Raw genomic sequence first — 25701 nt, forward strand, 5'->3', positions numbered from 1 at the left:
GCACACATGCATGCACCACACAAATAACAATAAAAGTGTATAGAAGTGCTACTTCTGACCTAGCTCTGGATCCTTCAGGGTTCTTCCTTTTATCCCAGCAAAGGCTATCCCTGAATTTGCCCTCACTCACTCAGGGCTACAAAAAAGGTATCTCTCAGAAAATATTTTCCTGTAACAAATGACAGGGTGGGAGGCACCTGCCCACCAGGATGGGACAGGGCAAGGGCAGAAAAGGTCTGGTGAGACCTCTGATGTGGAAAGATCGATCAGGGACTCCAAGGGGACATTTAGCCCTGTTGAAATTCAAAGGCAGCATGTGAAATGGAGAAAGAAGAGATGCCTGTGTGGAGAAGTGCACTGGTGACACCAAGGCCACTGACCCCATGGCCCAGAGACAGCACTTAAGGACAATTACGGGGTAGGAGGTAAGTGGGCACCAAGCCTGCAGTGATGCGTGTCAGATCCCATCACTTGCAACTCACTTAAAATGCTCCCGACAAACTCACTGACAAGAACCTCACAGTCTGTGGCAGTGGTCACAGAGTCACTTAGCATCCACTCCCAAGGGAGTCTAGCATCTCTGCCACCTTAAGCAAAACAGGCTTGAGGCAGATATAAGTGAGACAGAGGCAATGGAAAGGAAAGGAAAGAGAGCACACACACAAAGAAGCACCTGAAAGATCTTGGTCTCACAGACCTTGTTCCCAGGATTGGGTTGTAGGATTTCCTGGGAGGAAAGCAGGTTAAAATTTGCAGGGGGATGGGCATTATCACAGACAGGGCTGGTCTTGGTAGAGTATGATGGCCAGGTCTGTGTGGGAGCTTGCCAGGGCCTGGCCAGTGGCATAGGCTGAGTGATACTATTGTAATGGAGAGGCAGGTGGGGGCTGAAGCAGCTGGGCTCAGAAATCAACAGTATGTCACTTCTTCCCAGCACCACAGAAACTCATTTTAACCTTCAGAAAATTGCAAGAGATGACAGCAGTGTTAAAAATATACACGGCGGATGAGTTGTTCCTGAGGGTGTCATTATCGCGCTGGCAATGCGAAATGGTAGAAAATATTAAGGGGACTTTTATTTTGTAACAAATGGGGTGCTGCACATGGGACAGCTAGGTTCAGGGCAGCAGGTGCATGAGGTGGGGACAGAGTGGAGTCTTAACAGGAGGAAGGATGTAAGAACAGCAATCCACGGGGATGGCAGCATACCTGTCAACCGGGACCTTCCTTATGATCTGTGTTCTGTCCCCTCTGCTTGAATAGTCCTCATTTCCAACTCATTTGATGTAGAGAATTAAAAGGAAAATAGATCTCTACGAATGGCCATGGGGAAGATGACAGAGTCCTCTTCCATCACTTTGTTCAGGATAATGAATGAGTATTTAGGATATTTCATCTGCTCCAGCTGTTTCCCAGTGTCCCATGGATCAGCAGTGACAGGACACCCCAGGTAGGGATGAAGGAAGGAAAAGGAGGAGACAATTTTGAAGAGCTCTCAAATCCCTCAACCCTTTCTTCAGACTCTTCTAAAGACAGAGAACCTAGAAATGTGACCAGTTCTGCCTCAGAACTGATGGTTGAAATAGAAAGTAAGAGTTCTGTGCACACTAGGGAGGCACCTGTTTGGGACTCACTGAAGGAGTAGCAATGAGGTACTGATGCTGCTGTGTTGGGCACCAGTGGGAACTGGTCCTTGGCCTCCAAATGTGGGGTCTGTGTCTTCTTCTTATACACTCCATTAGGGGACAATGAGGCAGGGGCTCAAGGGTGGGACTCAGTTGGTAACAGGGGCTAGATGGAGTGTGTTGGGAGAGCTCCCTTGCTCTCCAGCTTTGGTCTTCCTTCTCGGATGTTGTCAGGGCATCTGGGAAAGTCTAGCCTTAGATGTCCTTGCTTTCCTGCTTGGGCCCTTGGTATTCCTGGAAGTCTGTGTATTAGTAGAAACAATTTGTTTGAAAGTTTACAACAAAACCTCTGAGGAAGAGGGCTTTTGTTTTTGTTTTGAATTTTAGTGCTTTTGACAGATTTGCATACTAAATGTGGGTATGGTCCATGTGAGTGAGCATAATCCATGTTTTCAGGGACATGAGGATGATGATGAAGTGGGTAAGAGGGTCTGGTCTATATTCATATCTTGCATGTATATGATATATGACTTGTCTATACATTTTATACATTTCAACTTTGTACAGTCTCTCTCTGTCTGTCTGTCTCTTTCTCTGTCTGTCTGTCTGTCTGTCTCTCTCTCTCTCTCTGTGTGTGTGTGTGTGTGTGTGTGTGTGTGTGTGTGAATGGGTAGGAAGTCTGAGAATAAACACTACTCAGAGCCCTTTGGTGGCTTAAATTGTAACTTGTCTCTTTATTTGCAAGAATAGATTGATTTGGACAAAGAAAATGTATCTGTGGGCACACTGATACCTTCATGCATCCTGCTTTACTTCTTTGAAGTCAAGGCAGCCTAGACACCTCCATTCATCCTGGTCATACTCATGTAGCCTATATGCAGGCTTGTTGTCTCCACATTGGCTGGAAAGCCTTGTTACCTCCAGGAAGCCTGGTTACAACACCCAGTTTGGCCACATCTGTGCACCCTGGCTATATCTACCGACTTGCTTAGACCCATTATCTCACCTTAAGGTGAAGTCAGATGATAGAGAGGCTTGTTCTCCACAGCTGGGCTGTGCTTTGCAGATGTAGAACAAGGCACAGATACTTTGGTAAGTAGACAAGGAAGTTTCACTTGGCTGTGGATTTACTAGGTCTAGGAACTTCTCATGGGGACCTCATTCATTTCTTCATATTTCATCTTAGTCCTCAGTGAGGGTTATCTTTCTTCTACAATTTTTATGAACATTATTAAAAATTTTCCACCATCTTCTTCCCTTCTGAAAGTAAATGCTTGTAGTGTTTTCCAAAGGCACACATTCTTGAAATACTCACTGTGTGAGCTGCTGTGTGGGGAGCTGGTATCGTATAACATATCAAGGAAGCATGGCTTCTGCCCACAGCACTCATTGGCTCCCATGGAAACCCTGATTGAGTAAGAACAATAGAACCTTTATCACCAGGCACCCAAGAAAGCATGTAGAGTATGCTGTATTAGTTATTCTTCTCTTGCTATGTTGAAGTATCATAAACAAGAGAACTTAAGAAATGAAGAGTTTATTATGGCTTATGGCTACAGAGGGATAAGTCCATGAAGATAGAAAGGGTGCATGACAACAAGCATCAGGCATGAAGACTAGAGTAGAAGTAGAAGACTTATATCTTGAACCACAGAACAAAATTGAATATATATGCAAATACTAAAAATGACATATGACATGAATTATGTCTTCCAGCAAAGCTGTACCTCCTAGACACCACTGACTGGGGACCCAGTGTGCAAATACATGAACATATAAGGGACATATTCATCTAAACCACTGTATATGTCAACAGAAAATTAATAGTAAAGGGGTGAGTAGGGAAGCCAACAAGGGGGGGGGGCTTTTATTTGCATGACTCATGTTGACTACTAGAAGATAGGCTGCCATGTGTGATTCTATGACCTACATTCAGGACCAGAACATGCTCTACGAGAAAAGTTGTCAAACCCTACAGAAATTCCTCAGGAAATTCACCTGTTCATTCTACTATTGGGTATTGTCCTTGTTTCTTTTCTTTTTTGTTGCTGTGATAAAATGCCCTGACAAAAGATAACTTTGGAGACAGAAGGATTTATTCGCCTTTCAAATCCAGGTTACAGTCCGTCATTGTGAGGGTGTTAAGAGAAGAACCTGAAGTAGCTAGTAACATCAGATACACAGTGGGGAGAGATGAATGGATGAATGCTTAGTGCTCAGCTAGCTTTCTCTGCTCTTGTACAGTGCAGGGGAAATGGTGCCTCCCACTTTCAGGCTGGGTATGCTCACAATACAACACTCATGACAGTCCGCCACAGACAAGTTCACAGGCCAACCTGATCTAGATAACCCCTCACTGAGTTGTTATTCTCAGGTGATTCTGGGTTGTGTTGACAATTTAAATTAGCTACCACATGTATATAACCATAAATTGAAGGAAGTAGAAGGGACATCTGTACCTGTATGTTTGTGGGACATTCTATTATAGCCAAGATGTGAATCAACGTAGGCGTCCATTGATGGATGAATGAATACAAAATTATGTCTAACTATATAGTGGACTATTATTCAGCTATAAAAGAAGGAAATTATGTCACCTCTCTTCAACTGGGTATAGTAGGTTCATGAGACAAGGCATGTCATCTTCATGTTCTCATTTAGATATGGAAACTAAAATTGACATCAAAGAAGCTGAGGGTAGAGTAATGGTTATAGAGCCAGGGAAGGGCATAGAAAACGGTGTAGGAAGAGAGTGGTTGGTGGGTGCAGGCATACTGTTGGATGGAAAGAGTAATTACTAAGTCTTGAGCACACGGGAATCATTCTTGCTGGTGATAGTTAATGGGATATTAAAAAGTAGCATGAAGTGAGGATTTTGAATATTCCTAACCCAGAAGTATGATATATGTTTGAGATGCTAGACACCAATCACCATGTGGTCAGTATGCATTGTTTGCATGTTCTGGAGTTCCATACTTGATCCCACAAACACATACAACTACTGTGTCTATTAATTATATGTTCATGAATAAAAGGTTAGGAAGGATAGTAGAGTAGAGCCTTCTAGAAATATATTGCCAAGAACTATGCCTGCCATAAATGATGTAGAAAGGCTACACTGGCCTCCCTCAAGTTGTTTATATTTTCTGGAGTGTCTGTTGATTTACGTTGTCCCTGATGACTCTATTGAGTTCTTATTTTCTCAGGCCAAGTCTATAAACAAGAGTGAGGGAACATCTTATTTAGTAGCTGAGCAAGTATCTTATTTAGCTGATTAAAGTGCCTGGATAGGAAGCAAATCAATGCTCTTCCCCAAGAGCTAGAAATGGTCTTTGCTGGGCTCCTAATGAAGGTTTTGCAGCTTGGTGTCATTCCGCCAGGGCACATTTTCTCACCAAATTCATTGCAGTGAATTTAACCTAGAGAGATTATACCCATGGGGCAAAGAACTGGGAAAGGCTAGAGACACTGGGGGTGTTTGCCACCCTAGTCCAGCACTGGGGTCTGGTCCCAAATATCCAGGCTAGCTGGGACTGCCAGTACTCTTTCAGGACAGGTGACAGTGTAGTGAATGGGTTCTTTATTGCTGAGCCTGCTTCCAGGGTATTAGTTTTCTCACTGCTGTGGCAAAACACCAGACCAAAGCAACTCAACAGGGCCTCTCATTACAGGGTCATCTAGAACTTCCAGATGGTGACAGAAGAACATACATTGAGCATGAGGTTTCTTGGATCTGTGTGACCTCCCTGGTCATGTGCCTGGAGTCTGGGAATGTGGAAGTCAAGAGCCCACTACTCCAGGTGGTGCTGAAGAGACGAGACATGGAGGTTGTTGACTGTAGCACTTAGAATGTTCCTGGAAAAAAAAAAGGAGTAGCCACTGACAATTAGATAAACGATGGCCATTATTGGCATTGTGGGAAGAGGAGTCAGATGGAATTCTGTGGATGGAGAAATGTCTTATCCTGGCCAGTGACAAGAGGTAGTCTGTGCTGGTCAGGATGGAATAATTTGTCAGGGAAGGTACCACTGAACCTTCATTTGTGGTGTCTATGGCCACCATAGCACGTGCTTAGAAGAAAAGAACAGAACTTGGTGTGCTGTATCTAGAATAATCCCAATGTCAAGGAAACATGAGAGAGACGGGGTAGTGAGAGAAGGAAGCAGGGTGCAAAATGCATAGACATGGCAGTGTTCCAGGACAACCAGAGGAAAAGTTAAGGTGGCAAAACTGGTGGATACGGGTACTCATTGTGGCCCTCGAGCACTTCCAAGCATGCTCCTGCTATTTGGAAGGTGGGTCTCTTCCCCTTGTTCCTCCCATCTTTCTCTTTTAATTATTGTGTTCTGGCATCTTCTGGTTTAATCGCACAGCATCTATCACGTGGTGGCACCTCATTAAACAGGATGTCTTCTTGGGTTCTTACTCAGCAAAAGATGATCCCTGACCTACGCTCAGTGTGTTGCTCTGTGGAGCTGGCTGCTGTTCAGATGGCCTGCTGAGATAGCAGTCTTGGCTGGGCTAGTGAGCCACTCCCAGTTCCATATGTATAGGCTGCTAATTAATGAGGAGGGCCCTCTATGGGTTCATCCAGGGAGACCTTCAAAGTTTCAAAGGACCGGATCCTTCCAGGGCCTCTGGCTTCTATTTCTTCTCTTCCAATGCTTTATTTGAGACCATTTTCTCTTTGTTTGCTCACTAATCCTTTCACCATGAAGGGCTACAACCTGTTTCCAAATATTGCCTTGTTTCTTGGACACCATGCTACATAAAATGCCTACTTCGGTGCTAGTCTGAAGGTTGAGCGTGGTAGTATGAAAGTTGCTGCTGAGGGTGCCCTGTGGTCTCTCCTGGGCTATTAGGCCAAGGGGACACACCCACTGGAAACTGCAATATGCAAGCATTCGTTTTTTATCCTTAATAAGAAGTCTGACTACAGTGAGATACCCCTTTATGTCTACTAGGATAGTTACTGATTTTGTAAAGACAGCAAGTTTTGGCAAGAGTGTGGACAAACTAAAGCCCCTCTACTTTGCTCCTGGTACAGCAGCTGTAGAGAATATCAGTTTTTCAGCACTCCCCTCAAACCATAGAATTTCCATATGACTCATTAATTCCTCTTCTAGATTTGTACGAAGAAGGGAAGTTAGGGATCAGTTGGAGTCTTTCTCAGGCTTGCCTCCCATCATTCACTGCAGCTAAAAGGTGAAGTAAACTGCATGCCCACTGACAGAGCTGTAGACCAGCAGAGTGACAGGTGAAGTACCATGCAATAAAGAAAAAGAAGGAGACTTTCTTTTCCATTTAATTTTATTTAATCATAAATAACAATAGATTTTTTTTTTGTTTTTGAGACTTTCATACAGGAGAACTATATCTACATGACTCCTCCCGCCTTCTCCTACCCCCAAGCCTCTCCCTCCTCCCCAAGCTCATGGCTTCATCATTATTGTTACATGCATATATACACACACATATGTTTACATATGTATATGTATGTGTATCTATGATGCATGTATATGCAAACTATGAGTCTACTTAGTATTGCTTGAATGTACACATGTCGAGGGCTTGAGCTCTCGGGATTGAATAACTTTCTGTGGGAGTCCATCCCTGAAGCTAATTCTCCTTTTCTCATCAGCTATTTTAAAAATTTATTTATTAAAAATTTGTTTTGAAAAACTTGCAGATAAAAAAAATCATGCAGCAAAAATAAGTAGCCCCAAAGGCTATGTACATCTCGATGATCTGCATGCACAGTTAGAAGAGCTGTTCTCCAGCTGTGGAGCTCCACATTGGTGTCTGCACTTTCTTCCCAAATAGATGTTGATGCATCCATCCACCTCAGCAGGTATTGAGCACCTGTGGCTCTTCATCCTGGTGTGGGATCATGCAGAATTTCCCCTGTCCACATTGGCATGTCACCTAGTGGTGTCATTATGCAGCTGTATTGATGAGATTCCATGGGTGCATTTTCTCTGTTTGGTCCAGGAGGCAGTATCTAGCAACAAGAGCTCTGGGACACCCACACCCATTATCTCTCTTCTCTTTGTTGTAAGATTTCCTGCTTCCTGCCACGATTTTCTCAGAGCCTTAGGGTTGTATTGCACATGTATCTATCAGTTGGGGGTGAAGCACCTCACAGGCTAAAAGAAAGCAAGTTTAGACCCATGCTCATCTGACATGGTGAGCTTTGGGGAATCATTCCAAGTGAAGTACACAGTTGCAGAAGACCTAACACTGCCTGACTGCACACAGAGAAGTCCAGTTTATAGGGATAGAAATTGGGGTGGTGGCTGCCAGGGTGGGAGAGGAGAAGGGAGGAGACAACCAGGGTTTTCAGAGGTGGTTTCAGCTTGGGAACGTGGGGATTGTAATCATGGTAATGACAACTGGGCAGCGCCACTAAAATGCACGCAGAAACCATTACTGGTGGGGCTGGAGAGATGGCTCAGTGGGTAAGAGTGCTTGATGCTCTTGAAGAGAACCCAAATTCAATTCTCAGTATCCATATGGCAGAACGCAACAGTCTATAATTCCATCTCCAGGAGTTCTGATGCTTCCGTCTGGTGTCCAAGGGCACCCATACATATGTGAGCATATATACACATATATACACAAGACACACATATGCATAAATAAAAATAAATCTTAAAGAAAAGTTAGAATAGTGTATTTCATGTTCTCTCCATTTTCTTTATATTTATCATAATCTGTGTGTGTGTGTGTGTGAGAGAGAGAGAGAGAGAGAGAGAGAGAGAGAGAGAGAGAGTGTGTCAAGGGACTGGGGGAAACATGAGAAATATTGTGATGAGCATGTTGAAATGATCACAGAGCACACACTGCAGCCTCCTCATGGGCACGTCTCTAATTTCAGTGTCCCAGGGGGTATTAGGTAAACCTCACAGATGGTCTGCTCAAGATGGAAAGAGAACCCTGATATTTGGTGGAGGGTCATGGTGTGTCTGGGTGTGTAGGGACAGTGTGTCCCTGCCCAAGAGGTCTGTGATGGCTGGCGGCCTGGCTCACACCCATGGAGCAGCAGCCTCCAGCCCTGCGTCTGGCCCGCCAGGAGCCAGGCACCCATGGCGATCCATCTTCATTCTGGCACTGGCTTCTGTTCACCCAGCCAGCCCTGCACTTGCTCCGCCCTGGTTGGGAATCTAACCTGGTTCTGTTTTCAATTTTGGAAGTGTAGTTGTGGATTAAACACCAGTCGAATGATGGGAAAGAGTCAGAGGGAACAGCTGCTCTGTCCTCGCCATCCTGCCAAGGCCTAAATGAGCCTCCAGGAAGCATGGGGGAGGTGAGGGCCTCTTTCCCGGCAGGAATGATGCATGGCCCCAGAATGGTGTGGCCTGTTAGGTAGGGTCATGGTGCTCCTGGGGACCTGTGGGCATAGGGCCACAGGCTCCTATCTACCATCATGGAAACCCCAGTGAGTGGTCATGTATCTGATTAAACTTTAAGGACTGTTCGGATAAGGCAAATGACACCCCAACTGTGCCTAATTAGATGGCTAATCTGCTTGGCTCTTTTGCAGAGATGCACAAGAACCCAGCACACACAACCATGAGTCATTTCCTGTGAGTCCTATGCATGTATTCCTTTCATTTTCTGTCTACCTTTGACTTGCAAGGATCCTCTTCCTTTGATGAATGGAAGGAGCCATTGGACATTTGGTCAAACACCAAGCTTTATTGTCCTTTCTTGCCTCAGTTCTGTAGGATTGATTAGCAGGTTTTGTGGGTAGCAGAAAGCTAATTATCCTGGCTAGCGAGCAAGGATGAAATGTGCAGTCAGCTGGGCCTCTGTGCTGGCTGGAACACTTCGTTCATCTCAACTTCAGCTGAGGTCTTCTGGGAAAGAGACCTTCATTCATACGTATATTTTGAAGGCTTTCTGGGAAACCCTCAGCCATATGTGACTTTCTTGCAATGGGGAACTGTTTTCCCAGGTAAGTCCTCAAGCAGGATAGAGTGGGCTTACATCTGTTTCTGATGCCAGCGTCCCTAAGGTATCTATCACAAGATTCCACGTACCTTGGAGCAGGGATTCTTTCTGAGGGGAAGAGGTACCCTTGTGGCAGGTTGGGGGGAGGTTCACACTGACAAAAGAGAGGAGGTGGGGAGCCTACTGAAGAGTGGAGAGTTACTGGTGTGTGTGACCATCGAGGGCAAATATTTTGAGTGCAGAGATGGGCTTAGAAAATTCATTTTAGTTTAATTTTGTTCACTGTTAAAATAATGCTCAGCAATAACTTGGAAACCGTTTTTTAAAAATTTTGAGTTTGTTTTGGCTATTTCATTTTATCTTCCTCTCTCTTTCCCCTTCTACCTCTTCCTTTGGGCAATATCTCTGTAGCACAGGCTAGCTTCAGACTCAGAATCTTCCTTCTTCAGTCTGTGAGTGTGGGGACTACAGGGATAAGCTATCATATCCAGTTGCCCTGCTGTTCTATAATAATATCCGTGAGTAGATGCATTGAAATTTGCAGCTATGTTTTATGCTTTCTTTCTGGACATGGGAACATGATTAAGAGCCTTGCTATGACTCTTATAAGCCACACACAATTTCAGTTAGCTGCAGAATCTTAGCCAGCTAACATATCCAGAAGTTACCTCTGCTATATATTTTAGGTAATTTTTAATGTGACATTGTCATGAGAACATGGGAAATGTGTCTCTTGGTAATGGGCATTATTTTCATTCTGAGGCATTTTCCATTGCCGAATGATTACGAGTAGCACAAAGGCACTCTGAAGTTCTCAAAGGGCATCTCCGGCTGCCAGCATTTTCTACAACTCCTCAACAGTACATTTCCAGAACAACAACAACCTTCACATTGACATGTGTCATTGTTAGCTTCAGCTGTCAACTTGACACAAACCTAGAGTCCCCTGGGAGGAGGGACCCTCAAAGAAGGAATTGCCTAGATCAGATTAGCCTGTGAAACACATAGTGCTAATTGATGTCCCCGGCCCACTGTGGGTGGTACCATCCCTACTCTCTAGTCCTGGGGCTGTATAGAAAACTAGATGGACAAACCAGAAGTAGCAAGCTAGTAACCAGCATCCCTCCATGGTTTTGGCTTTAAGCTCCTGTCTCGAATTTCCACTTGATGGACCGCAACCTTGCTTATAGTATTTATAGAAAAGCAAAAAGCAGACTGGAACAGTATGCATGTGCTTTATTTTAATGAGTACTTCTTTGACTGATAGCTAATAGGGACAATGATCTCTAGGTCTGGAACCTCCTGCCTTAGCTCTGAATTCTGTAAGCAGGAAGTGGAGTTGGCCCTTGATGTCCCTTATGGGACTTAGGGCTGAGCACTTATCGGTGGAAAACACAAGTGGAAGTCTTTTCCTAATTAAAAGAAAACAGCAAGGATGTTGAAGAAGTCATAAAGAATCATTAAAAATCAACAATAAATATAAATCTGAATATAGACAAATATAGGTATACATATATACCTTAAATGAAAATTACCCATCTGGGTTGACAATTCTCCATCCAAGAGCCAAAGATGATCTAACAAAAACAGCCACAGCAGACACTAGAATCCTTCCTTGGAATTGTTGGTCAGGATTTCCCAAAAGATTCTGGAAACAGTACTGGTTATTTCTACTGCCCCTGGTTTCCCCACAGAGGTAGAAGAAAAGACCCTCAGGCTGAAGATAGCATACACTTCAGATACTGGGTCCAGAGGCCCCTTTGCTGAAACTGACTTGAACGCTTCCTCCTTGAGTGCTACCCATCATGGTACTATCTCTCATGGTACCAGAAGGCAAGCTTCAAAAGGGAGGAAGCAGCCAACAGTCCTACCCAGCTATCGACTGAAACAATGACTAGCTTGGCACCAGAAAAGATACAGCAGTGGCGTGCATACCTTGGTGGTAACTCATAGCTCTATAATGGGCTTGCGACCTGCCTAACAAGGAGGAAATTATGCTACTTTGCTTGATATTGGAAACCTAGCCAGATACCCAGGGCTATTGAAGTTATGGATCTTGGAAGAGAACCTACAGCCACCAATTTATGAGACTAGATTAATCCCTATCTAATTTTAAGTGTTTGTCCTTATACATCCAGATAAGCTTAGTATTCACCCCTGAACAAAGTAATTTCTCTTTGAATGTGTGTGTGTGCATGTGTGTGTGTGTGCGTGTGTGTGTGTGTGTGTGTGAGAGAGAGAAAGAGAGAGAGAGAGAGAGAGAGAGAGAGAGAGAGAGAGAGAGAGAGAGAGCAGTATAGAAAACCATTAGAATGCAGAGTTGTGGAGCCCAGTGCCAACTTACACGTTTATAATACAACTCTCACACCTAAGACTCAGGATCATTGTAAGAGGGGAGGGAATATTTTAATTGCCAAAGGATCAGCTTGATTTGATTGTATCTCCTACAGATGTTAGAAGCCATACCCGTAAGCTTTCACCAACGTGACTGCCTAAACACACAGTGAACTAATAATTCCCAGTGCTCTGTGTCCTTGACAACATTTGGCTTTGCCTCACATTTATTTTAACATTAGTGTGTTGCAAGTAGGTGCATGTGTTTCCATGCAAACTTGGTAGAACACGACAGTAAATGTTGAGATTATATAGGGCCTGTGGTATCTGTGAACCTGTATTGCAAGAGCAAAGGTCAGCTCTCTGGAGCAGGTCAGAGCAGGTGATATTGGAGAATGAGGCCAAGGCCAATCCATCAGTACAGGAAATAGGCCTTTCCGACTTGAGATGTTTCGGATGATATGATCAAGTCTATGCTGAATGTGTTTGAGAGACTGCTGGCTAAGCTGGAGTTATCAGTCTGGGTGCTAGCAAGAGATAGGGTACACCCTCAGGGGTCATAGTAAAGACACTGTATAAACAGGTATAGGCAAGGAATAGGGAAATCAGAGGCAGAGCATCGCTTTCATTGAGGAGATAATACTGAGGCAAGTATTTACATGCCCAGGAAGGAGTTAGCTGTGTGGCGAGACCACCTAACATTAGAGTCAACCAGCCCAGAAGACCTGGCAAAGCTAGAGCTGGAGCCATGCTTGTTTCTACCTGACTTTACCGGTCTTGTGACTTGGACCACCTTTCAGTGGCTCATTGAATGATCCCAAATGAAGCTCAAGGGCGTGAAGCATTAATTTAGTCCAACCCAAGTTCATCCCCTTCTGCAACACCAACATAGAAAAGGGTTGAGAGTGGGTAGCGTCTGGAGCACACTAAGATGAGCTGCAGTCCACCACTTCTTACCAGGGTTCACTGTGAAACCTTGTGACTCACCGTACTATAAAATCCAGGCCTGTGGCAGCATTGCCTTCCTAAGCGTCCTTGACTTCTACCAACTCACAGAGAACCCGTTACTACCAGAACACACGGACAGATGATATGGCCTGGGTCTCAGATCATTAGTTTTTGGCAGGGTCACTTCCCTCCACCACTCGGTCAGGGTGAGAATTTCATCTTGCTTGATCTGGATTCTGAGTGCCCATTGCAGTCTCTGGTGTCTACCAGAGCTGCCTGCTAATGGAAGGATGGAGGATAAGGCAGAGAGGAGTAACTTGGTCCTAGGGATAACAATTTATGAAATAATGCAGAGATTGCTCAAGTAATAACTTAGAAAGTTAGACAGTATGTCCGTGAGAAATCTCCCAGGAAAGAAAGTTTCTTTTCAAGGCCTTTCTAAGAAGTGAAAGTGTCTTGCTCCGACAGTGGGTACATACTGTAGTGATGGGTCAAAGCCATGGCTGTCACAACTGGACTAGGTGCTTCTGTAGAGCTGTCTGGTGTGGCTGTTTGGTGATCTTGACTTGGTTTGACACGCAAACATTCTATCTCTACCAGCCTCCCTTGCCAGGGTGTTCAGCAGCTTCCTTAATGAAGGTAGGCGTGGGTCTGAACAGCGCTAGGTGCTGCATCCTCTCCCATTTCTAGGTGTGATCTAAGCGATGTTCCTGCTTCTCTACAGTGGCCAGTATCTGCGCTGGCAGTGACAGACCATCCCTTTCAACCACATTCACACATGTAGTCCTATAGTTCACTTGTCCAATAGCCTGACTGATTTCCCCTCAAACAGGAACAAATATGGTCAGAGAGACATCATAGCTGGGACACATGATGTAATCTCCTGATGTCTTATATGACAGCCTGGTTTTAAGTAGCCCAATGGATGCTGGCAATGAGGCCTCAGAAAGCCAGTTGCAGGCTTTGAGATGTGAAGGTCCAGTTGAACACCCTCTGTTCAAGTAAAGCAGAACTCAGCTCAATTCAATCGCGTTGTTCCCCAGACCTCATTCAGCCCAACAGTGATATCTAATAGTGACGTTAGCTGGAAGGCAAGATAAACTGAATAAAGTGGAGGGAAAGATTTAAATTGAAGATGGCTCTTGATAGGACTGTGTAGCATACATTTTTGGGCTGCCCTCTTTTGGTGATTGGCATTTATGTGTGTGTGTGTGTGTGTGTGTGTGTGTGTGTGTGTGTGTGTGTTTTGTCAGAGTCTTGAAGCTTCTTTTTCTCTCAAGGCTTATTTTCTGGAAGGATCGAGCCAGGTTTGTTGTTTTGGGGCTCCAGAGGACCTTATGGAGAGTGAGTCAAACAAATGCTGTAGTTTGTCACTGCCTGTCAGCTCTAGTTTTGGCTTCTAGGACAGGAGCTAGAGGGAACACCCATAGGGAAGTGGGGAGGATTTAGGGGGATGTTGCCCTGGAAACTGGGAAAGGGAATAACAATCGAAATGTAAATAAGAAATACCCAAGTTAATAAAGATAAAAAAAATGATATGGGGCAAGTGTGGGGCTGCAGAGGACTTGGGCTCAGGCCTTCATTGATATTCTGTTGGTACTCTGGATGGGCACAGGCTCTCTCCTAGCCAGGATGGCTCAATCTGTCTTCTTGCTCTAACCTGGGGTGTTTATCTGCTTTGCAACTCAGTTGGGTTGCAGATTCTGAGCCATTTGCCTGCTAATCCTTCTGTAGAGAGGAAATGCAAACTGAGTTGTCTTTGATGTATTGGAGGCACAGTAACAGTTTTCCTGAAGCCAGAGTCTTCCCAAAACTCATCACCAGGGAGTTTGATCTTGGGAGTGGTGGGGACCATGGTGAAGCCAGGCTGGTGTAGTTAGTGTCTCTTCATGACGGTCCATTCCTTATTAAATCAGATCACCAGGGATATTCTCTTGAGGCCTCAGAAGAGAGGCCTTTAAAATTTTAGGAAAGTTAGAAAGCAATTAGTATGCACTAATTAATAATAATAATAATAACAATAACATTTTTGAATTGCTGCCTAGTCAGAGAGTGGCTTCCGGCTCTTTGCCAAAAGTTCCGTGTATGGCGGCTGCCTTTCAAGGTGTCATGCATCTGTTTCCAGATCTGACAGTGATGGTGTGTTTTGAAACAGCTAATTGCTGGCTTTGTTTATTGAGAAAATTTTAGAGCCTCACTCAGGCATCTAATTTCACACAGCATCTGCTGTTGGTGTCACCAATGCAAGTTTCAGAGAAGAGAGCAAAAAGTAAACAGAGAAAATGAAAATACAGATAATCCAGGGCTGTGGAGGGACAAAGGAGTTTCATGTGGCTGGTCAGAGCCTTCAAGCTTCCCTTCCCATCGTCAAATGTATGTCATAGTTTGCCAAGTATCCCGGGCTGGCACACCTGCCATCCCCACCTGTGACCAGTTTCTTCCCTTTTTTTGCACTAACAGATCAGTCCTGAGATGTTGGCTTCTCCGCTTTCCTCCTTCATAGCTGGCTCACAGACCTCGCTTCCAACAGCACCAGTGAAGAAGCAGGCTCTCCCTGCATGGAAGGACAGGGTAGATCTCTAGCCTGACACAGGCAGACAGCACTATTGACAAGGATTGAATGTGTCTGCCTTGGAAATGGTTTTTAAAAATCTGAAAGCTCAGTGCCTCTGAAGGTCTGGGGGCGGAGGCAGACTTTCCGTGGACTGCGGTTAAGAATGTGAAATTGTGTCCAACTCTCAAAAGAGCAACACAATCACCAAACCTCATCCTCTCACCTCTGTGAAGCCACCCTAGGAAAATGATCAGGGTCTAACAAGGAAGGGAAGCAAAACTCAGGTGAGTTGAATGAAACTGTAAAGAAATGGCTGTGGAAAAAGGGTTCACCCCAGCATGAACACTTCTATATCAAAGAAAGAAACCTAAATGTCCAGTAAAGGCAAATGACCACAACAGAGTACTATCCAGCCATTGAGAATGATATTTACTGAGTTTCCAATGGGACAACCACATTGATCAAATGATAAGTGAAAAGAAAAGAAACAAAGTCGTACACATTGTGATCTCAAGATATATATATATATATATACATATACATATATATAAATATACATATATACATGCTTACACACACACACACACATATATGGGTGGAGATGAAATTATAGATGATTTTTCAGTTGTCCTTGATAGCTCTTTTCAAAGTTTGCACAATGAACACACATTACATACCTTGGTGTTTATGAGTGCTAGTTAGACAACTTATTTAAAATCTACATGAAGGAAAGAAATGGGCTCTTCAAAAAGATCCTGCCATCCCAGATACTACGCAAGACTGAGCAGTCTTCTATGTAGTACTGTGTATCATCTTAGGCCTGTACTGGTAGTGGGTGGTATTGATTTCCTTATTGGCATGATGTTTTCTCATTTGCTATTGCACAAACAGCTGAAGGAGAGAAGTGTCTATTTTGGTTCACAGTTCTAAGGGATCCATCCATCATAGTGGACACACATGGTGGCAAGGGCATGAGGCAGCTAGCTGGTCATATTGCATTCACAATCAGGAAGCAGAGATAGATGAATGCTGGCACTCATTTCTTTTCCTGCCTTAGTCTAGGACCCCAGCTTATAGAATGGAACTTTCGATTTAGGGGTTGTCTCCTCATCTCAATTAACTCAGTTAAAAAAGTCTCTCACTGACAAATTCAGAGGGTTTCTTTCCATGGTGATTCTGAACCACATCAAGTTGAAAATCAGGAAAGATGCTAAGTGTAGTCTTCTTAGAGAGAGGGCCATTCTATGTCTGAGGGGACCTGTGATACACAATTGGTGCTTTTTATATATAAGGAGTGTTTGGGACATGGGAAGACACTCTCTGGTCACATTAGGCATTGGGAACTATGAGATCACATTGGCTCAGTTTGGTGTAGTACAGGGATTCAAAGAAGCCCTTACTGTAGGTATTCTGGGATTTGGAGTGTGGTGTAAAACTGACATTTAAGGACAAGCAACATCAATTTTACCCAGGTTAGAAATGCTAGGTCTTGGACCAAGACCCACCTTGGACCGAGAATATCCAGATCTATTGCTGACAAGTTCCTAGGCCAATTTTTGGGTATACATATTGCTAAGAGGTTGAGTTTTATTCTGGCAGTGATCTGACTCAGTTGCAGGGGGGGGTCACAGTCACATCACATTCCTAGGAAGTTTTCAGGGTGTTACCTTTCTACCCCAAGAAAAACTCAACCCTGGCTTTCACCAGTCACAGTGTTGGCTCTACTAAAGGCTGAACTCTGAAAGTTATGAGTCGGTTAATTGAGCGATAGAGGAGATACAGGATGTACCAACATTAGCTTCTATATCTGGGGTTGGCATAGGATAGGGCTCATCCCTTCAGGGCTCTGTGTAGCTCTTGGCCAGGTACAGCTCTCCCTTCATTCTTGTTGCAGATCCTTGGCTACTTCAGGATGACTGTGCAAGCTGAATCCCAAGACTTGAGTTCTAGAGCTGTTGGCTCACCTGAGTGAGTCTCCCTGATCCCCTCCTGGGGTTACTCTAGAACTGCTGGCTAACCCAAGTCTTTCTGCTCTTCTCCTGAGGTTACTCTGGGTATGCTGACCCTGAGCATTCCTGTTCTGCTCCATGGTTATCGTTCAGCTTGGTTTACTGTTGCACACAACTGCCTCTCTCTGCTCTTGCTTTCCCCCTTCTTGCCACTCAGAAAGACCCCAAATGCCCTAGCTGTCTCTCTAGATCCTCACTAAGCTCACAGTGGGTGCCCTCTAGCCCAGTGGCTGCTTCTGAGATAGCACACACTTAACTCTAACAAGAAATAAGTCATGACCCTCCTCACCCATGACAATGATGCCTAGAGGCCAGAACCCAGCCTGGGACTTGATCCTCTACTGAGGGTGGGCCTCTGATTAGCTTTTGTGACCTGGTACATTTAAAGTACCTAGATCCTAGAAGCCCCTGAGACTTAACTTGCCCCTCCAGTGCCTCTTGGATTTGTTTAGAGCTGAATAGGTCTATGAGAGCCTGGGTCTGTGCTCCCATAGAGGAAGGCTGTGTGAGCAGGCAGAAGCAGTTTCCAAATAGCTGTAGGTACACTCCTGCAGACCCAGGAGAAGGTGGGTGCTTTTTACTCCCAAAGGTGACTTAAGCTTTGACTTTGTTAAATTTATTTCTTGATTTAGATATGCTTTTAGGAAAGCAGAGGCTAACTTTATGTGTGGTTCTTCAGGACGTATCCACCTAGTTTTTTCTGTGACAGGATATTTTCACTGGGACCTGAGACTCACAACTTAAACTGGTCTTGCTGGCCAGTGAGCCTCAGTATTCTGTCTAGTCCCCTACTGCTATGTGCTGGGATGACTGGCCTTATTACCTCATGTGGCTTTTTACGTGGTTCTGGGGATTAAATTGAGGTCCCTATGCTTGTACAATAATCATTTTCACAAATGAGCCATCTCCCCAGTCTTGGACTTAGCTAACAGACATCGTCATTCTGAGCCTAGAGTCTGCTGTCTTACTGGTGTCCTTCCATGATGTTCACATCTGTTCTTAGTCTTTCCACTCACACAGCCATCCATGTGGACAACACTCAGTATTCCTCAGTGTCTCTGTCATGGAGAATAATGTCATTCCACAGCATACTGCCCAGGGCGCCAGCTTGGCTTTGAAACAGAAGCACAGAGCCTGAGTGCAGCTGCTCTTGGCTTAGGGGATCTGCAGTTGTTCAGGCTTCTTCCCAAGTGCCAGAGAGCCTGCCCTGTCATCCTCTCTAGCCCTTCACTGTGGTGGGATTTATTCTTCTATATCCCCATTTTCCTCTGTGCTCATCACACAGACTGAGACTCAGAGGACTTGGAACTTGAATCACAAGCACCCTGACATTTCATTCTAGAATGATAATGTCCCTAAGGCCAGAGAGTCATTGTAACAGGTATCCCCTTTGCACCCTGGAGCCTATTTGATCACCAGGAATTCAGTTGCATTCAGCAAACATCTATTATATCTTAAGCTCTGACAAGGTCCCTGACTTAAAAGGATGAGTGGAGAGTGCTCAAGATAGCAGGGCAGGCCATGTTCTGCTGCTGGGACAAGCCTACTCAAATCTCAGTGACTTCAGATGGAAATGCCTTTCTCTACCCAAGTGCAGTCTGATGGAGACAGTCAATAAAATACGGGATCCTAGATTGATGGAGTTCCTTATTAGGGAAGGAAAGATGGGAATAGACATTTGTTCCAAAGCTGCTGCTCGAAGAGTCGTACATCACTTCTTCCTCCATGTTGGATAGCGCAAGTCATACAGCTAAGGATCCCTGAACAGGAGGAAGTACAATCTCATGTTTGTGAAAAAGAATTGTTTGCCCCTGGGATGGAGGAAGGCCCTGGACAAGCAGAAAAGTCTGGTAGCAAGCTCAAGGGCAGGAAAGAAAGCTGTGCCTAAGGTAGTTCAGGCCCGAGAAAGGTGGCCTGGACAGTGGTGTATTTTCTCATGAATTAATTACTTTCTCATCTCTGGTACAAAGTATCCAATAAACAGCAACTCAAGGGAGGAGGGGTTGTCTGACTCATAGCTTCTGACATAGTCCATCATGAAGTGGAAGGCTTAACAGTGACATTATTTCAGGAATTTGGCCTCTGGATGAAGAGGCTTCTTGTTTTAAACTCTTTGGACCAGAAAACAGAATGTGTCTAAGAGAAAGTAGGGCTGGGTTATAAAAGTCAGGGCCCTCTCCCAGTAATAATCTTGTAGCAAGACACTCCCCCCTTCCCAATGCCTCTAAAAGGTTTTAACCAATCAAAGTAATGCCATCACTTGGGGACCACGTGTTGAAACACATGAATGAGCAGGTGGAGGAAATTCACTTCTAAACCATAACACCGTGTAAGTTGATGCCTCTTATTCTAATATAGGGAGATGGACAAGAAAACATAACTTGCTCTTAGGCGGGAGAAACATGGCAGGAAAAATAATTCCTAAATCACACTGCGTTTTCAACTTCAGAGTCAGAGACGGTGCTTGTGGGCTCTGAGAAGGGTTTCACAGATCGTTTCAGAGCTGATAGGGCCTAACTGAAATCTGTTCTAAGGACATGCCACAGGGACACGTGTGTTAACCCTGAAGAATTGCCTCTGCCAACCATACTTTTCTCACTGCTGTGACAAAAGCAAGCTAAAGAGGGAAGGAAGAATTCATTTTGATTTATGGTTCAAAGGCCTGTCCATCATCGTAGGGGAATCATGACACCACAGGAGCATGAGGTCAGGTCATAATCCCATCACAGCAGGAAGCAGAGAGAGATGAATGCTGGTACTCAGCTTGCTTTCCCCCTTTCCCCTATTACTCCTATTCCATGGAAGGGTGTCCTGCTTAGTTTTAATTGTCAACTTGACACAACCAAGAATCATTTGGGAAGATAATCTTAATTAGAAACTATCTAAATAAGGTTTGCCTTTGGGCTTGTTGGTAGGCTGTCTTGATGTTGGTATAGGAAGACTGACAGCATGGTGAGTGGCACCATCTTTTAGGCAAGGGATCCAGAGAAGTATAAGAGAGAAGAAACCAGAGAATAAGCAAGGATATGTTGCTCTCTGCTCTTGGCTATGAGTGTGATGTGACTAGCTGCTTGGGTTTTTGCTTTGGCTTCCCTGAGAATGATGGACTAAAACTTGGAATTTTAAGACAAATAAATACTTTTCTTAGGTATGTTATATTTTGTCAGGAAGTTTGTCACAACAGCAGAGACACAAACAGAAGACAGGTAACACCCATATTCAGGTGGTTCTTCCCTCCTTGGATGAACCCTTCTGAAAATGCCATACTGACCAACCAAGATGTGTATCTCTGTGGTGATTCTAAATCTAGTCAAACTGACAAAGATTAACTATTATACCAAGGGTACCTTTGATCAACTCATTTGGGCTTCTCATCTCAACCTTTATAGAAAGAAACTGTTGGTCACAGGGAGTAGGTATGGAATGACAAAGAGCTGACCTTCAAATGGCTTATGCAAACATCATTGGGTAATTTTCAAATGTCCCAATCCTGGGAAAATGTCAGAGTGCCTAGGTGTGGTCACCAGGTGAAGTGTTCACCAGGACATCAACAAAGCTCTACTAGGGGTCAGGGTTAAATGGAAGGAGACAAGAGTCAAAGTTGGCAAATTTAGATGCCAAGGCTGGGTGCTTCTGAGCCTGCGCACAGTCTAGGGCAGGGTCAATTAGCAATCAAAAGAAACTCCTGAGACACATTCACAGGCTAATCTGATCTAGGCAAACTTTCAATTAAGACTCCCTTCTCAGGTAATTCTACATTGTGTCAGTTGTCTGCTCAAGCAAACCAGCACACGTGTCTGAGGATAAATAAGCTGAAAACAACTAAGTCTAATCTGATCTCAAGAAAAGGCAATACTTCCAGTCCGTGGAAGTGAGGAAAATTTGAACTTGAATACGTTCAAGTTGGACTGAAACTTTTCCTTTTTCTTAAAATGAATGGAAACATCCCTTCTTGAGGAGTGGGTCTGGACCATCCCTTCTTAGGGGTGGGTCATGGAACCAAGGATGTTACCCAGATTAGAAGCAACAAATTCAGTCCCCTCCAGGCCTGCCTGTGACTGTCAGGGACTACAGGGAGAGAGTATTGCTTTCCTATGAACAGGCACATTTATCAAGACTCAAAGCCATTCTCCACCATCTGGAGTGATTCATCCCTCTCTGAGCAACTCAGTGGCATTGCCTCTTCATGTCTGCCATTTTTTTCCTGCCAATTTCAGTGGGTAAGGCTGTGTCCCCACAACCCAGAGGGACCAGAGACCACAAGGGCAATGATGAGGCCTCCAGTCAGGGTCTGTTTGGCCTCTTGATGGAGCCAAGTGAATGTAAATCCACTGTGTCAAGTTTAAATCCCTTCCTATGCTGGCTGGGAATCTGCACTTGGCACGCTAAGCTGTGCTGTAGAGAACAGGTGTCTCCGCAGAGCAGTGGGAGTCACTGTATTTGTTGATTCTACTTGGGTTTATTTAAAAATCTCTGCTGTATATGTGGGGAACTTGCCCAAGCTTGGGGCTTGGCTGCTGTGGCTCACTGTGGCATGCTGTTGGAGTTCATCCATATAGCCACCTGTGCGGTACAGCCCAGCTTGTGGGTTACAGCAGAGGGGCTAAGCGCGGCAGTACTGGCTGACTTTATGGATGCTCTCACTTGTCCTGCATCACCAGAATTCCATCAACTGTCATCATCTGAGTGTAAGATGTGTTTAAACTGCTAATGGCCTGGGCCACTGACTTTAATGTTACTCTTAATACTGCTTCACCATCATTGTGTAGCTCTTCGTGGTTGCTTCCTGGGATGGGTGGGAATTACAGGAGGGGCCTCAGGCAGATCGTCATGACTGATATAGCTTTAGTCATCCAAAGGAAGCTGGTAAGAGAGAGGCAGATGGTCCCACCTGTACAACCTGGGCATGTGGCCACTTTGACATTTTGTAATGCTCTTAGAAGATGTAGATGTATTGGAGGTGGGTGACATCAAACTTCAGCACCATGGATGGTGACTGGGAGAGGGCACCGGGGTAGATGCTCTCAATGGCAACTGTGGCTTCCCAAGAAGTGATTCTTTCTGTTTCCAGACCAGCACTGCGGGTCATGAAAGCTGTCTGGATGGATGCTGGGCCTGCAGGGTCATTGTGTATTTAGAGCTTGGCAGGATACAGGAGATTTGGGGGATGTTTAGCCTGCCACATCTGGAAGGATGTGATGACAACTGAAAGTCCTAGTACAACTTGCCTAAGCGTAAATTAGCTCATGATAGTGGCTCCTGGTCCTGGATATGGCTGCCTGGGTGAATCTGTGGCTATGGGTAGAGGGAGGATATCATCCTGAAACCTCTAGTGGACGCCTGAAACCCACACTCTAACCTTTCTGGTTCCCTGGTTCTCCTGCAGGTACCCTTCCTTGGCTGACCTACATAAGAGGCTCGAGGGTAAAGAGGCCAACTGATACACCCTGGCTGCTCTCCCTCCTAGGCATCGATTGGGATGCTGAGTGTGTAGGAGGACACAGAGAAGATGCTCAACTCAATCCCTGACTGACAACTTCTTCAGCCCCAAAGCTTTTGCACAGCTGGGCTTCCCAGAAACTATCTTAGTAAGGGGAATCAAACAGATCACAGAGAGGAGAGAGGTATCTTGAGAGTTCTTGATCCTGACACTGATTATCTCTGGCCCCTGCAAGTCCCTAGATACCAGTCCTCTCATGTCAAAAATGAGAATAATGATGGCCATCTCCCAAGTCCTGTGGACTCCACACAGGATCTGAGATGAGGTGTGTGAAGAGGTGTCCTCAAATGCAGAAGCCCCTGTATAGTAGCAGTGTGGTTAAATAGGCAGGCAGCTGCAGAGACGGGAGCTATTGCTGGACGGGAGCCATTCTCATCACTGTGTGCGGCCTTACTAGTGACAGGCTCCATTTGAGTCTGGAGAACCTTCCAGAAGAATAAGGCTTAGTCTGCCCACAGTTAGAGGAACCAAAGGACTGGGGTAGAGCTCAGGGATAGGAGCAGGGCAGTAGCTGTCACTGGAGGGAAGGCACATTTGGCCAATAGAATGCACATCATCAACTGGTTTGTGTAACAGCACTATCACCAGTTGCATAGTTTGGCTCAGTTTCTGTCATTTTAGTTTCTGTCGCTCAGGAGCTGGACATGGCTTAATTGTGTCTATTGCAAACTTTAATCAAGGTATTATTATTGCCAGCGCCATGCTTTCGCCTGAAGGCCTAGCTAGAGAAAATTCTGTTCCCAGAGTATGTATTTGTGGATAATGTTTGTGTCCCTGTAGCTGCAGGACTGGGTGCCTAGTTTCCTGCTGGCTACGGGCTAGAGGCTAGGTCCCCGACTCACACTTTTCTCCATGAGGTAGCTCAGCCTCCAGCTTGCTTACTCAAAACCATCAGGAGAGCATCTCCTAGGGAGGGAGCTGCGCAATCCACACTGGGCCTTCATTTTCAAAAAGAAAAGGCTTTGCTTCTCTACCCTCCATTGGTCAGGAGCAAGTCTCAGGTCTCACCCTTAGCCCTGGGTCAGGTGAGGGACTGCACTGGAATGGGAAAACCAGATGGTGGGGAACATAGGTCCCTAAAGAGATTCCAAGGCACACATATCAACTGAGGTCATTTAAAAACATAAAATAACAACATACCCAATATAAGTTTGTGTGTGTGTGTGTGTGTGTGTGTGTGTATACATATATATGTGTGTGTGTGTGTGTGTGTGTGTGTGTGTGTGTGTGTGTATCTTCCTATGTCTTCAAGTAAATGTTTTCTGTAATTTCCCTTAAAAGAATAAAAAGAAATAAAGATTTTTGGTTGCACAATAGGCTTGTAGACTTGAGGTATATTATTTCTTTAAGCTGTGGCATCAGAATCCAATTATGTTTCTGTAAGAAAAAGAGTGGTAGGAAAATCCCAGAAGTGCATTTGAGAAGCCCAGGGGGATTTTGTGGGCTTCAGCAAAAGGAACAGCCCCCCCCAGACCTCGAAACTTTATTCCTTAGAAATGGCTTTTGATGGGCAATCATCACAGGAAAGGAGAGGTTTTAATATTGTAAAAATATATACTTTTAAAGATTTCCAGCCCAATGACAACAGACAAAGGTAGAAAATGAAAAGGCTCAAGTAACTTAGGAAATACAACTTATATCCGTGTGCCCAGCACCCTTGGATATTGGTATAAAAATACTACTTCAGATCATAAATCTCATTGTAGAAAATTCTAATAATGCCAAAACATTAGATATTAACATTTATGTTTTAAGATGCCAAAGTGAGATCATGACCAAGTTGAGTTCTGGATCGTGACATCTTCCCCATTGAGCCTTATGTATAACGCCAGTTGGATGTTACAACCCAGAGGAGCACAGAAATGAGTTTGGTTGGTAACTATATATCTTGCTAGCTGTTTCAGGACAGATTTCTATACATCTGTCCATATGTTTTTATGTAACTAGACACCACTGTGATTAATTGAGCCTCCAATATTTTCAATGTGTGTAAATGTTTAAAATCAGACATTTCCATTATTTTCTCACTTCTCTGTTCTATGCACCTGTGAGCTGCATGAGTTACACACATTCATTGTGTAACGAGAAGAGAAACAGTAGGTACCCCCTCCTATGTGCCACAAATAATTTAATTCTTTACCTTTTAGCCATTTGTGTGGTTCCTGCTGGGCCAGCCTCTGTGCCTTGCACAGAAAACCCTCCAGGCTCTCCTTTCTGCATATTCTTGTGTGTATGTTCATGTATGCACAGATGCACACACAGCAAGCATTCATGCATGTGCAAATGCAGGTGCAGGCTAGTGGTCAACCTCAACTGTTCTTCCTTCGGCACTCTCCGCCTTGGGGTTTTTTTGAGACAGGGTCCCTTATTTCCTTGGAAATCACCAAGTAGGCCAGGCTGACTGCTTGAGCTCCAGGGATCTGCTTGTTTGTCTTCTCAGTGCTGGGATTTATTTGGTTCCATGGTGCTTGGGAAGACCATGTGCAATGGCTTAGTTCCTATAAGCGAGGAAAAACAGAGCAACAGGAAGTAACCAAGGACTGGCCCTTGTGGCCTACTTCCTAAGCCAGGCTCTGCCTCCCAATCTCCACAACATCATGAGGTGCTGACTTCAGCACTGAACCTGAGGAGACACTTCAAATCCTGAATGCACTATGGTCTGTTATTTTCCCAGGGGTTCACTCATGCACTGAAGGCCTTCCCAAAGGGAGAGAATCTTTCAGTTTTGTGTCTTTGGAATTCTTGTGATTACATTCAGTTTCCTGATAGTGTGCTGAA

General features: G+C 44.6%; 1 long non-coding RNA gene across 1 annotated transcript; it reads left to right on the top strand.

Annotated features, from left to right (window-relative positions):
* Positions 1-9186: 9186 nt before the first annotated feature.
* LOC148007835 (uncharacterized) lies at positions 9187-24238 on the top strand. The gene is made up of 3 exons (XR_015647578.1): positions 9187-9582; positions 15321-15698; positions 22810-24238. It is a non-coding gene; the product is annotated as an uncharacterized LOC148007835 (long non-coding RNA).
* The last annotated feature ends 1463 nt before the right edge of the window (positions 24239-25701 follow it).

This window comes from Rattus norvegicus, chromosome 1 (assembly GCF_021556685.1).
Source record: "Rattus norvegicus strain SHRSP/BbbUtx chromosome 1, alternate assembly SHRSP_T2T, whole genome shotgun sequence".
NCBI classification, from domain to species: domain Eukaryota; kingdom Metazoa; phylum Chordata; class Mammalia; order Rodentia; family Muridae; genus Rattus; species Rattus norvegicus.